This window comes from Crocodylus siamensis, chromosome 4 (assembly GCF_052110815.1).
Source record: "Crocodylus siamensis isolate JL-2025a chromosome 4, ASM5211081v1, whole genome shotgun sequence".
Lineage (NCBI taxonomy): Eukaryota > Metazoa > Chordata > Crocodylia > Crocodylidae > Crocodylus > Crocodylus siamensis.
Genome location: NC_143398.1, coordinates 75,975,115 through 75,988,853, shown reverse-complemented (window position 1 = coordinate 75,988,853; position 13,739 = coordinate 75,975,115). Strand labels below are relative to the sequence as shown.

General features: G+C 42.2%; 1 protein-coding gene across 6 annotated transcripts in view; it reads right to left on the bottom strand.

The window, feature by feature from the left end:
• The window catches only part of MYF5 (myogenic factor 5), an 85,230-nt gene that overhangs the window by 34,863 nt on the left and 36,628 nt on the right, over positions 1 to 13,739 (bottom strand). The gene's annotated exons all lie outside the window — the stretch shown is intronic.

Below are 13,739 nucleotides of genomic sequence, written 5' to 3'. Positions count from 1 at the left end.
CAATTATAGAGAGGATGGAGATAGGCTTTTTCTCTGTGGCCATAGGGCACAGGACCAGGAGCAATGGCCTCAAGCAGCAGGAGGAGAAATTTAGGTTGGAAATTCAGAGGAACTTTGAGTCCTTGCAAGTGATAAAGTATTGGAACAGGCTACCTAGAGAAGTTATGGAATTTCCAACTCTAAATTTTCAGGAGCTGGTTGGACATACAATTGGCTGGGATGGTTTAGGCAGGGATGATCCTGCCTTGAGCAGGGGGCTGGACTGGATGACCTTGTGAGGTCTCTTCCTGCCCTATGTTTCTATTAGCTCAAATCCATTTACATTTATATTACTGTACAATGCATGATTTATACATCCTAAAAATCATCATTGCAGTCTCTGGCAACATTTAAAAAAAATGAGGAAGAAAGTATAATAGTGGTATGTTTCGTCTACTAGTAAACTGGATTTTCTTAGTTGAAGTGATTATGTTGGGTGGGGAGGAGAGAGCAGGGGATTCACTGTTAATGGGGTCAGATTCTACATCTATATCTGCAGCGTGAATCATTTAAAAAAAAAAGGGGGGGGGAGCTTAAATCACCAAACAGTTATCAACAACCTCTATGTGTTTTTAATCAATTAGTAATATGCCATCCTCCAAAAATTTTTGAACTTTCATTTATGCATGTTCTTTGCAAATCTCTGCAGCCTTCATTTAGAAAAAAGCTCAAGTGTTGTTTTTTTCAGTTGGGACACAAAAATACTTGAACTAAACTGGAATGCAGAAATCTAGAACTCTTGGTTGACAGATGATACCTTGGTTCAGAGATCTTCTAGATTTTTGCATTTCTTTTTGTCTCAGACCAACATGGCTACCAAATATATCCCTGAAACATGGAAGATGACTGAATTTAGCTGATCTGGGATTTTAAACTTCATTGTTGAACAACAAGAAAGATTTCTAAAACCTCCCTGCATGCCATCTGACACCAACAGGGATGTAATCCTGCCTGGTCTCCACAAGAAAGAGCTTCTCACAGAGACACTTGCATGGACCCAGAGGGACCAGACTTGCAGCCTCAACTCCCTCTGTGCAAAAATGAAGTTTATTCCTTTAAAATAATTTATTGCTGAAAGAAAGTAAATATGCTTTTAAAACCAAATGCCATTAAATACAAAGGAAAGGGCAAGTGGTCCTGTTAATAACACAGAATTAGAAAGTAGAGATTAAGTTGCATTTTATGAAATAGCCTTGTGTAGACTTTTACCATCTTTAATTTTCCTTGAGCCAGATGAAGGGTGTGAGAGCCCGAAAGCTTGCAGAAAAAGACATTTTTTTGTGATTTCTTAATTGGTCTAATAAAAGGTAGCATCTTTGAACCAAGAGTTCTGGATTTCTGCATCTCTTTTTGACTCAGACCAACACAGCTACCAAATACATCTCTGAACTAAATTGGTGGACTTTATTATGCATTGTTATTTTATGAAACTCAACAGCAGTCAATTTGGTGAGTTTAAATCAGTGCTGACTTTTACTCTTTAGCTCTCTGAGGTGATTCTCCTTGCATGGGCAACAAATTGAACCAGAGGATTCACTAAGTTGTTTTTTATCAAGTTAATCATAGACAAGTTTATCTAGGAGCTATGCAACTGAGTTTTAGTATCTCTGTCAGCAATACCAAAACGCTAAATGTACTTAACAAATATATTGTCCTATTCCTGTAAATGCAGTTCTGCTACTTTAGATAACTGGACAAAATGATTAATCAGTATTCCAAGTGTTTCAAGATACAAACATAATTTTAGCCCCTTAGAAAGGGAGACCAAGCTGCTGCTCTGAAGCATGCAGTTGTTGTAATCTTAATGTTACATGTGTAAGATCCTGTAGCAATGCAAGTCAGCTAAATCAGCTAAACCCTAACTTGACCCTGAATAAATCAGGATTAAAGTAGGAGCAGTTGTGCTATGCTTATATCACTACAGAATCATGAACATTCATCGTAACAGTTTGTAATGGTCTCCCTTGATATCAGGACAATTGTTACATCTGTCTATACCCTCAGAAAACAACAGCTCTGATTGGAATGTGAAAACACATAAATTGGCAAGGAGGAATGGGGAGGTAAGAGAATGTCATGGCCAATACTGTGCTGGAAAAATTTATGAGGATTTTCAGCTGCGACTTCCATAGTGGGAAATCGCAGATAATAAGCCAGTGAGTGCCTATGCTTTTTATTTTAATTGTACCAAATGACATACAATTTTGCAGTTTCCCATTGAATAATGTTGAAACATATAATGTTCAGATGTATTTTTCAAGTAATGTTATGAAGCCACAATGGAAAAAACAGCAGCAGCAACAAAATAGTAGGATGTACTTATAGGATGCAGACTGCATTTTAGAGACCAGTGATTGGAAGAGACTTCAGACTCATGATGAAGGTCAAACCAAATATGAAATCCTAGGCTGCCTCCACACCTGTATCATGTGCCTCCTGGTGTGTGGCAAGTTTTCCCAGGGGCCGTAGGGAAGGCTGGGGCCAGCCTTACCTGGGGTCCTGGGAGCCTCCTGGGGCTGTAGCAGTGGTGATTCTGCCGCCCCCCGGCCAGAAGCCCCAGCCGGGGTTTCTGGGCTGGGAGCACATGGCTGCCCCGCACTAGAACCACAGGTAAGGGGGGAAGAAGGGCAGTGGGGATCCCAGGCAGGGAAGGAGCCCTATGTGGGCTGCGAGCAGCTGCAGCTGCAGCTGCAGCAGGGAGCGCCAGCCATGAGGCGGGGGAGAGAGCAACTTTTGCCCCCACACTCAGCTTTTCTCTGGGCTCCTTCCCTGCGCAGAGAAAAGCAACCCCTTGCCCGCCCCATGGCCAGCGCTCCCTGCTGCAGGTGTTCACAGCCCGTCTGGGGCTGTCAGGAGCAGGCACAGGCAGCAGGTGACCTGTGAGCAGCTGCAGCACTGGGCACCGGGCATGAGGCAGGCGAGGGGTCACTTCCCCCCCCACACACACATCCTCAGCACCACCTTGTAACCTGACCCAACTGCTAGGCTGATACCAACTGCTACCAACTCCTATCAACTGCTAGGCTGATACCTTCAAGTCAGCCGGCCCTGACATTCTACACCCCAGGGTACTCAAGAAGCTGGCTAGCATTATAGCCCAGCCTCTGGCACGGATATTTGAGAACTCCTGGTGCTTTGGTGTAGTGCCCGACGACTGGAACAAGGCCAATGTGGTCCCTATCTTCAAGAAAGGGAGGAAAGTAGATCTGGCTAACTATAGGCCCATCAGCCTGACTTCTATTCTGGGGAAGGTATTAGAAAAGTTTATTGAAGAAGCCATCCTTAATGGACTGGCCAACGCCAACATCCTGAGGAATAGCCAGCACGGCTTTGCTGTGTCTTGCTTGACCAATCTCATTACCTTCTACAACCAGGTGACCTATCATGTGGACAAGGGAGAAGAGATTGATGTCATATATCTTGACTTCAAAAAAAGCCTTCGATCTGGTATCCCATGATCACCTTTTGACGAAACTGGCCAATTGTGGCCTTAGGTCCACCATGATCCGCTCGCTGGGAAACTGGCTCCATGGTTGGACCCAGAGGGTGGTAATTGAGGGAAGTCAATCATCATGGTGCCCTGTGACCAGTGGGGTCCCCCAAAGCCCTGTCCTTGGACCCATATTGTTCAACATCTTCATTTATGATGTGGACATTGGAGTCAGAAGCGGACTGGCCAAGTTAGCCAATGACACCAAACTTTGGGGCAAAGCATCCACACCAGAATACAGGAAGGCGATCCAGGCTGACCTGGACAAGCTCAGCAAATGGGCGGACGAGAACCTGATGGTGTTCAACACCAAAAAATGCAAGGTTCTCCACCTTGGGAGGAAATCCTGCAGCATCCTTATAGGCTCGGCAGTACTACACTGGCTAGCACTATGGAAGAAAGAGACTTAGGGGTCATCATTGACCACAAGATGAACATGAGCCTGCAATGTGATGCTGCGGCTAGTAGAGCGACCAAAATGCTATCTTGCATCCATAGATGCTTCTCAAGCAAATCCTGGGATGTCATTTTCCCCTTGTACTCAGCCTTGGTGAGGCCACAGCTGCATCCAGTTTTGGGCTCCACAATTCAAAAAGGATGTGGAGAAGTTTGAGAGAGTCCAGAGAAGAGCCACACACATGAACAGACCTTACAACGACAGGCTGAGAGCCATGGGGCTCTTTAGCCTGGAAAAGCACAGGCTCTGGGGTGATCTGGTGGCCACCTATAAGTTTATCGGGGTGACCACCAGTACCTGGGGGAACATTTGTTCACCAGAGTGCCCCAAGGGATGACGAGGTCAAATGGTCATAAACTACTGCAAGACCATTTCAGGCTGGACATAAGGAAAATTTTCTTTACTGTCCGAGCCCCCAGGGTCTGGAATAGCCTGCCATTGGAGGTGGTTCAAGCACCTAGATTGAACACCTTCAAGAGCAAATTGGATGCTTGGCTTGCTGGGATCCTATGACCACAGCTGACTTCCTGCCCTTTGGGCGGAGGGCTGGACTCGATGATCTTCCGAGGTCCCTTCCAGCCCTAATGTCTATGAATTCTATGAAATCTGGCAGCTGGGCACACGCAGGGTGTGAGATTTGAGGGGTGAAGAGAAGGGTGTGGGGGTTGGGAGGGTTTGTGGGGGGTGAGATTTGTGGGGGGTATGGGGCTTTGAGGGTTTGTGAGTGGGTTGTGATGCAGTATTTGGGGGTGGGGCCTTACCCACCTCCCCCCCACAACAGCAGTTGTCGGCCATCGGGGCACTCATGGCCTGCTTCTGGCAGAGACCCCCAGCAGCACATGGTGCCACCTAAGACCCAGGGGCTCCATGTAGTGCATGGAGCCGGCCTGGCCTGGCCTGCTGGAGCATGGCTTCGGAAAGTACCGGGCCAGGGTCTGCTACCATCCAGGTCTCCTGGGACTGCATGCAGGAGCCATGTATCATTAAGCCAGACTGGGCCAGCTCCTGCCTCCATATGTTCCACACACCATCGGAAAATTAGGGTTGGAAGGGACCCCAGGAAATCATCTAGTCCAAACCCCTGCTCAAAGCAGGACAATCCCGAACTAGATCACTGATGGCTAGAAAATGGTATTTAGAGGTTTGCTTTTGGAAATTGGCTTATATGCATTAGAACAATAGTCCAGGGCAGCAGCAAGGGTTAGTTGATTTGTAAAGGCCAGGTCACAATCACACATTTCTCACAGCCTTTAAGGCAGACAGGGTATCTAACACAAGGCCAACAGATATACACATAGCCAGGTGTTCCATAACATGAGAAGGTGGCACCAGCTCACAAGGCCCAAGAGAGTGGGGGTCTGAGGTTCTGGTTTTGGGGGAAGAGACCAAATTAGAAGACCCAGAAAGCCCAAATTAGGATGTGTGCATGTGATGGGCTTGTGAAACAAAGGAATTTCCTGACAGGACAGAACATGGATGAAGAGTCAACAGGCAGGGGAAAGAATACAAAAGAAAGAACTTTAGAACAGTAAAGAGTCCTCGATAACAAAAAGGTTCCTGCGAGGGGAACCCAAGGCATCATGGACAGACGGCACACAACCAGCCCATCTCATCCACCCCACTGGGTGGGGACTCGGCCTCCAACCTCCAGGCTGCTGACATCTGACATTCAGGAGAGAACCTCCAAGGGAAGCTCATGTCCTGGCCAGATGTATCTTGACTTTGATGATAGCCCTAGGATTGGTAGCTATCAAATTGCCTGTATTATTCTTTTCTGTTATCACTATATATCAATAACATTTGCCTATTATTGAATGGAAAGCTCTTAGTCAGTCTGAGGGTTTGGGTCCACCCAGAATAAGGTATCTGGGTCATAAATGTAGTGCCAACAATCATCCCAGCCAAAACTTTGTCTACCCGGGTCCTAAAACCCTCCAAGGATGGAGAGTCCACAACTTGTCAGGGTAACCTGTTCCAGTGTTTTACTGCCCTCCTAGTAGGAAAATTCTATTACAGGTTTAAACCAGTTACTGATCACTTAGACCAGTTTATGTACAACCTGTGTCCCTAGCCTGGTAGAACACAGCATTACAGGCAAATACCTATATCCTGTCCACCCTCCCTTGCCTTCCCCTGCTACTAAAGCTTACTTTGAAGAAACTTGGGTTCTCACTGAGTAGGTGCCGTAATCCATGTCACCCAACAGACATACACAGAAGCCCTATATACAGCCTCTTCATTTGTCAGACTGCATTTTTAATATATTTTTTCATTTAGTTAAAAGTCCTTTCTTGTTTATGTGTATGCACGCCCCTTCACAGACAAGAAGTCCTGATGCTCTGCCAGAAATATACACTTCACCCAGCAGAAAGATCTTCTTATCTCAAAACAGAATAAATACAGTATCCATAGTAATCAGTTAGAAACCTAAGCTGAAATCAAAACAAGTGTATCTGGAATTCCCTTTCAAACATTTTAGTTGAATCAGAAAAAGAATTTTAAGTGACACAGACACATATACGTCAAATACAAGACCTTACAGAAAATATCCAGATACATTTACATTAGAAAAATTAGAACAATTTCCTGAGTTTTCATTTTCATTCATCACCTGAGCCAAACAAATTCATGTTATGAACAAAGAACACAACTAAAGTAAAAGAATTTTTCCAAAACTGCTGTGTAAGGTCCATATTTGTACGGGTCTTTAAAGGCCAGATCTTCTGGGAATTAGAAGAGGTGGGTACCTAAACAGGACTTACTTAAGTGGAAGTTCAGAGCCAAAGTCTCAGAGTGATCCAAATTGACCCCATTCAATGGCTGCAAAACTGCCCGGCTACCTAGAACAGTGATTTTCAACTTATTTGCCATAGTGGGCCACACTTGCAGCTCTTATTGTGTTATGTGGGTTGCGCCCCCACAATTTACTTCCTGTATATCCATTTAAAAAGTGTTTTAACAGGATGTCACATGGATCACAATAGTGTGCTGATTGGGTTGCACAGTGAGAACCACTGACCTAGATTAATTGGGCCACTTCATTCTGATTCAGAAAGTTCCCTAGATACCTAGATTCATAGTACTGCACCTATTCAGAAGCAACCCTCCCCTGCCTCCCAAACACACCCATCAGGGGAGTGCAATAACTATTTAGGTACTAATAACACTCTCCTCTGAACTGTTCTCCTTTTCGCCCCATTAATCTTGCATTCTTGGCTGTTCAGTGACCCAGCTTCAACAGAAGTATGATGAGTAAGTGAAACACCTTAGGCAGTGAGGTTCCTGCCACACATTCAGGTTAAAGCTGGATAAAAAACAGCTACATATTATATATATACATACACACACACACACACACACACATATAACAGTTGTAATAAGTTTTCAAGCAGTAACTTTGTAGAAGTTGGCTCCTTTCGTAGCTGGATGGACATTTTTATGGAGTGATAATTACTTTGCATATGTGGCTGGTATTACTTTATTGCACAATTAAGCCAGTGAATTACATAATTATAACGTGTCAGAGGCCTCAGAGGGCCATATCCTAACAGACCTCTATCTACAACCGAAAGCACCTATATCCCCTTAAAAATCTGGCCTTAAAGTCCCTTACATATGCTGTATATGATGCCAACAGAAGGACTGAAGGCAGAAAGAGTGGCAATAAGAGCCATTTTTAAAATCCATAATTGACTACAAGGAAATTAAATCACTTCTGTGCCAGAAAAGCCTTACAAATTTCAATTAACATTCACACACAAAACATTAATAATTATATTACACGTCTGAAAATGTAATCTCTCTAAGGGTTTGATTCTAAAAAGGTAGATGACAATTACACAGGAAAAACAGTTAGGTTTTTTAAAAATTAACATAATTATTCTATTGACATGTTACCCTTAGAAAGCAAAATATTTCAGCACCATCTAGAGACTTCAGATTTTTCAAAAATTCATGTTCCAGCTTAACTGCTCAATTAGTGGGCACAATGACCATAGGGATTTATATAGGACATCACTGACTTTGTTGGGATTACTCAGAGAACACAAAGCACGGGCATCTGTATTTGCAGGGTCGGCACCTATGTGCATATTAACTCAGTCTTATAAATTGACTCCTCTTGGGATATACATTGTGTGCTGCTGTTATTAATGTACAAAACTGACTTTTGAGCTAAATATTATATACAACTAATTTATTCCAGGCTGCATACATTTAGTTTTACTTCTTTGCTTATCCATTCTGGCATTTCCATTATAAGAAATTATTCATATATGTATCTGGGTGTGCATATTCATATGTGTTGTCTCTCTCAAGTACTCTTTTTAAATTGAACAGTTACTTGCAATGAAAAGGTGTCCATGGCATAAATAGAGAGAGACATCTAGTGTCTGAAGATGCATATAGCACCTTAAAATAATGAATCTAACATGCTTACTCCTGTAGTTCACTGTATAACATTATTACAAGCATAGATTGCACTATGTAATTAAGTCGCTTTAAATTATTTCCATATATTTCACATAAAATGGGCAGCTCAAGGAAAAAAGGTTTCCTGTTAGCATTAGGGAGCAATCAGAGGCATGAGTAAGTATTCCCTATCCTTCTCATAGGAAACAACAGTAGTACTATTAATACCTTTCCTAACAGAAATAAGAAATACACTGTTGAGCTTTGACTGATCTGGGCCCTTCATGCAGTTATGGGGCTGAAAAAGTCTACACCTCTTGCTGCTGCCTACCATCATTATTAGTGATGATGAGGTTGACACTTAAGTCCTGATCAGTAAAGCACCTAAGCATCTGTTTACGTCTCACTGAACTTACTGGGACATCAAGCACATACTTCAGTGTATTGTTGACCAACAGCCATGTAGACTAGATGCAACAGTTATACGTTGCTGCAGAAGCTGTCTGCTTTCAGAGGAATGAAGGAACTTGGCCAAAAGCTCACTGAAGTGGATATTCCTGTATGTGTAACCTCCTTAGAGCTGCTAATACATGCCTAAAAAAGGTGGATGACAATTCCATCGCCCACAATCCTACAGTGCTTCAATAGTCCTAATGCTGTTCAAAGGGTGCACCCATGTCTTGTGACAAACTACAGACATATTACATATACAAGGGTTGGCAGAGAGAATACCAGCCTGCACAATCCCCATACAACTCCTATGTTAAACCCTTTCCCTTTATATCCCCCGTGATAAGCATGGCTAAAGCCTTTGAAAGAGTGAGATTTAAAAAGGCACCTTTCAGAGAAAACAGATTAGAAGAAAAAAGTTAATATAAATCTTATGTATCAGTTAATCTCCTCCAATAGCTTTGTCTGTATAAAGCATTGAAGTTCTCAGCTTAGAAAAACCTGACAGCCTGCAGCCTTCTTATTCTTGAGTTCCATTACACTTCCTCTAGTGGTCAGGGCTGCAACATTTGACAAAGGGAAGTGACCCTTTATTTATCTCATCACTGGTCCAGAAAGACCACATTATTGTTTTCTGGCCAACATTCTTTATTTGCCATAAAGCAAGCAAGATGTCTTGAGTTGATACAACAATACTATTCTATATTATTTAATATTATTAAGGGGCACAACCTTTAAGTCCCTAATCAGATGTCCCATTGAAGTCTACGGGAGCTTTTCCTAAGTAACGACCACATCTTGACTTGGATCTGAAAGGAGAATGCACATTAGAGTAGGAGAGGCAAGCTGTTGACTCTAAAGCTAAGATACAAATATTTTTTGCATGCTGGAAAACATTCAGTCTGTCGTGTGTTGAATTAATGGACCTGCTATCTCAGCCACATTAACTTAGAACAAACAGCATTTATCTTAGCATTAGCACATTCTCCAACCCAACAGTTCACTAGTAACACTGATCTATGTCTTGTCTTTGCAAGAGATAGAGAGTCTAATTTTAAAGTTAATTTGTCAGAAAGCCAACAAACAGAAATTACAATATTCAAAACTGGGGGCGGGGCAGGAAATGTGCTTCCAATTCTTGATTATGTTGTCCTATATTCCTCTGATTTTGAAAGGTATATAAAGTAAGTTTATCATAGGCTTAAGGAGTGCAGTCAACCAGAAACCTGAATTTCCTACCCCTGTCAGCCAGTCTGCCAATATGACAAAGGAATATTAATAAAAGAGGCAACCACTATCAACTGTAAATGCACAAAAGCTGAACAAACTGACAATTTAGAAACTGAATGAGGACTATTTGAAAAAAAATGTCATCTACATGGCATTCAGAGAGGTGTTTTGCTATCATCAGGATAACAAATATAAATTTTAAGAAGTTGTGTGACATGCTAATTGTACTTGATTAAAACGGAAAACATTATTTTATGGTCTATGGCTACATCACTCCCAGGCAAAATAATAGAAAGATCTAATAAAATTCAACCGGAAGGATTAACAGACAGAAACAGAATTAATGGAGGTCAACATGGTTTTATGGAAAATAAATCTTGTCAAACAAACGTCAGTGCTTTGAGATGACAGTTTTGGTTGATAAAAGGCAAGATGTTAGTACTGATTAAACTAGTACTGAAGAATATCAGTAGAGCACACTTCAAGGGAAGTAACCCCTGGTTAACTGACAGTGTCCAGTGTGATATGGTATACTATCTCCAGAATGGTAGCTGTTCATAAAGAACCATGGTTAAAATGATATTTTTTTAAAAGAGTTTTTAAACCTAAAAGCTTGCTAAAAATTTTTTTCCAACTATTTAAGTTGGTCTAATAAAATATATCAGATTCACCCAAAAAAACCTTGTTTGCCTATGTCTTTAGACCAACACTGCTACAGCCTACACTTCTGCATCGTTAAATGAGGCTTTCTACTGAGTTTTGCAAGGATTGAACTAGGGCAGATGATATTTGGCATGTTCATCCATGGTCTCCAAGTAAATATAAAAATTACCATGATAAAATTAGCAGATGAGTCAAAATTATGTTAAAAATAAAAGATCCGGGGTGATTTGCTCTACTTGGTAACCTGCAAACAAAAACGTTTTGTATGAATGGGGTTTTGCAGATAAATGCAAAACTTACTCATTTAGTAAGAAGGACTGCCACACCTACAAAATGAGAGACTGTTTCCTGAAAAGCAGAAACTCTGTAGAGGAGGAGCAGGTGGAAAGTTCAGTTTTGTCATGTGTTCCCAGTAAAAAGGGCAAGTAGTGAGTAGAAGTAAGATAACAACTTTACTCTTGACTAGGACACTGTTGAGACTCATACTGGAATACCGCGTGTACCACTCTACTCTCCACAACTTAAAGGGATGTTGAAAAAGATGACGCACAGAAATGACTTGAGAACTGGAAAAAAAATGCCTCAGAATAAGGCTGGAAACAGACATCACCTTTATGCTGCCATAATTTTTTTATGGCAGCACAAAACCCAGGCAAACAGACCATCTACTTCCCTTTCTATACCACAGATGCAAAAAAAATGGAAGCAGCAACAAAAAGGTAACATAGATTTTTTACCACTTTTTGCAGTCAACGTCCATTTTCTTCATGTTAAGAGAGCATGGGCAGCTTGGAGCTGCCTGCACTCTCCAACCACCTGGACAGGAACTTCTGGGGGCTTCAGGGGCACATTCCCATTCCCAAAATGTGCAGGATCAGGCCCCCAAAGCCTCAAGAGTATCTGCTTGGGTTCTCCCCCATGTGCAGAGGTGAGCCCCAAGAATCCCCAGGCTGCTGTGGGGTGTTGCTGTTTCATGTTGCTGTGCCCTGACTTGGGAAGCACCTCTGCAAATGGGAGAACCCCAGGTTCCCCACTTTAAGAGGCATGCCAAAGGACTCCCTAAGCATGCCTCTGCAAGTGGGGAGCCCCAGGGTTTCTCTATTTGCAGAGATGCACCTTGAGCTGGGGCAGCAGTACAATACTTGTGCCTGGGGAATCCTCAGGCATGGCTCTGCAAACAAGGAAACCCAGGGTCCCCCTGCTTTTCCTGAGTGTTGTCCTGCAGGATCAGGCTCCTGTTGCTCAGGAATAATAGGGGTCTGACCCTGCAGGATAACAGGAGATGGCTGTTTCACCCAATGAAGCTTCATTTGACAGGATATGTTTATAGCCCAAAAGGTGTTTTTAAAAAACAGAAACAAACCTCAGTGTGTTTAGTGCCATTGGTTGGGATTTTTTTTTTTAAAATAAGACTTCCTTGGGTGAGTAAAAGTTTTGTTATAACCCAAATGTTTTGAAGAATGGATCCTGCTCAGCAGACTGCTCTGGCATCTGGCTCTACGATGTAGGTCTCCCTGCCCTCCCCCCATAAATGTGCAGCTGGCATTTGATTACAGTATATCATTCAGGGAGCAAGAATAACTGGCAGTAAAGAGCTCTTTAATCTGTTCAAGAAAGGTATGCAATCAATGGCTAGAAAAAAAGGTTATCCAAATTCAAAATAAAAGTTAGGGGCTTTCAATGCTGATACCCATTGGAGCAACATATGAATTCTCTGTCTCCTCGGGTCCTCAAATCAATGCAAGACCCTTTTTGAAAAATATGCTTTATTCAAGCACAAGTTACTGGACTCAATACAGCAGTAAAATGCAATGATCTGTGATATAGAGAGGTCAGACAGAATGATCCAGTTGTCTCTTCTGGATCCCTAAATGCTGTTAACCTATAATTTAGTTTGTTGTAAGTTTTAATCTAATGTTGCAACAGCATATTCAAATTACAAAGCCTCATCGTGATCTTTGTCACTTGAAAATGAAGCAATCTAGAAATAAAAAAAAACCAGAAATATTCGTTAATAACATTTTTAAATACCTCCAAATAATTCCAGAACATCAGCAGTGCACAAGAATTTAAAAGAACATTAGTATATATGTGTGTATATATCACTAAAATACTCTGGTTTTATTGGAAAAAAGAAAAGCAATTAGTAGAAGTTGGCTATTAGGGCTCTGTTCTGCTCTTACACTGATCTAGCTCCTCTACATTATAGTGAGTCTACATTTTCAGTAGACAGAATATCAGAGCCAAGCCCAACGTATCAACTGGGGGAGATGGAGATAATCAAAAGCTTTAAACTGCTCCCCACAATGATAAGAGTTCCCAGCACTCCTAAGGACAGACACCCAAAGCACCGTAAGTGAAGAATATGACCATTACTGAAAACGAAGGTCCCAAGACAATTAATTTTCCAGGTAATTTGCTTCCACACAAGACTGGGTATAAGACTAACATTTTCAAAGCTATATGTGATTTAGAATCCCAAGTACTATTTTCAAAAGCGAATTGGACCCGTGTTTTAGATGCACCAACCCATTTTAGTACATCCACAATATGCTAAAAGCTGTCACTGAGCTGCCTAGGCACTCATAGATGCCTAGGTCTAAATCCATAAATGGACTTGGCACTTTCTGCCCCATGGAATCCACCCCCAGACTCCCTATACGATGCATGGAGCGAATTAAGCACCTAACAACAGAATCCACAAAAGCTAGCGTACCGAGCAGAAAAATAGCCAGAAGCAAATACTAAGAAGCCTGTGAGGCTTTAGCACCCCAAACCTACCAACTTGAGGAAAGGAAACATCCAATTCCAGGTTGGTATCAGGAATGATGGATGGAGGTGCAGAGAGGGTTGAGAGCTTCAGGAGCAAAGTACAAGGAAATAGAAAAGTGAGGCTGTAGTGCTGAAGGAGAAGCACAGCACTTGGGTTGCCCCTCTCAAGGTCTGAAGGAAGACAACAGGTTTTGGTTTTATCTGTTTGCATACTTGCTTGTTTTGTCA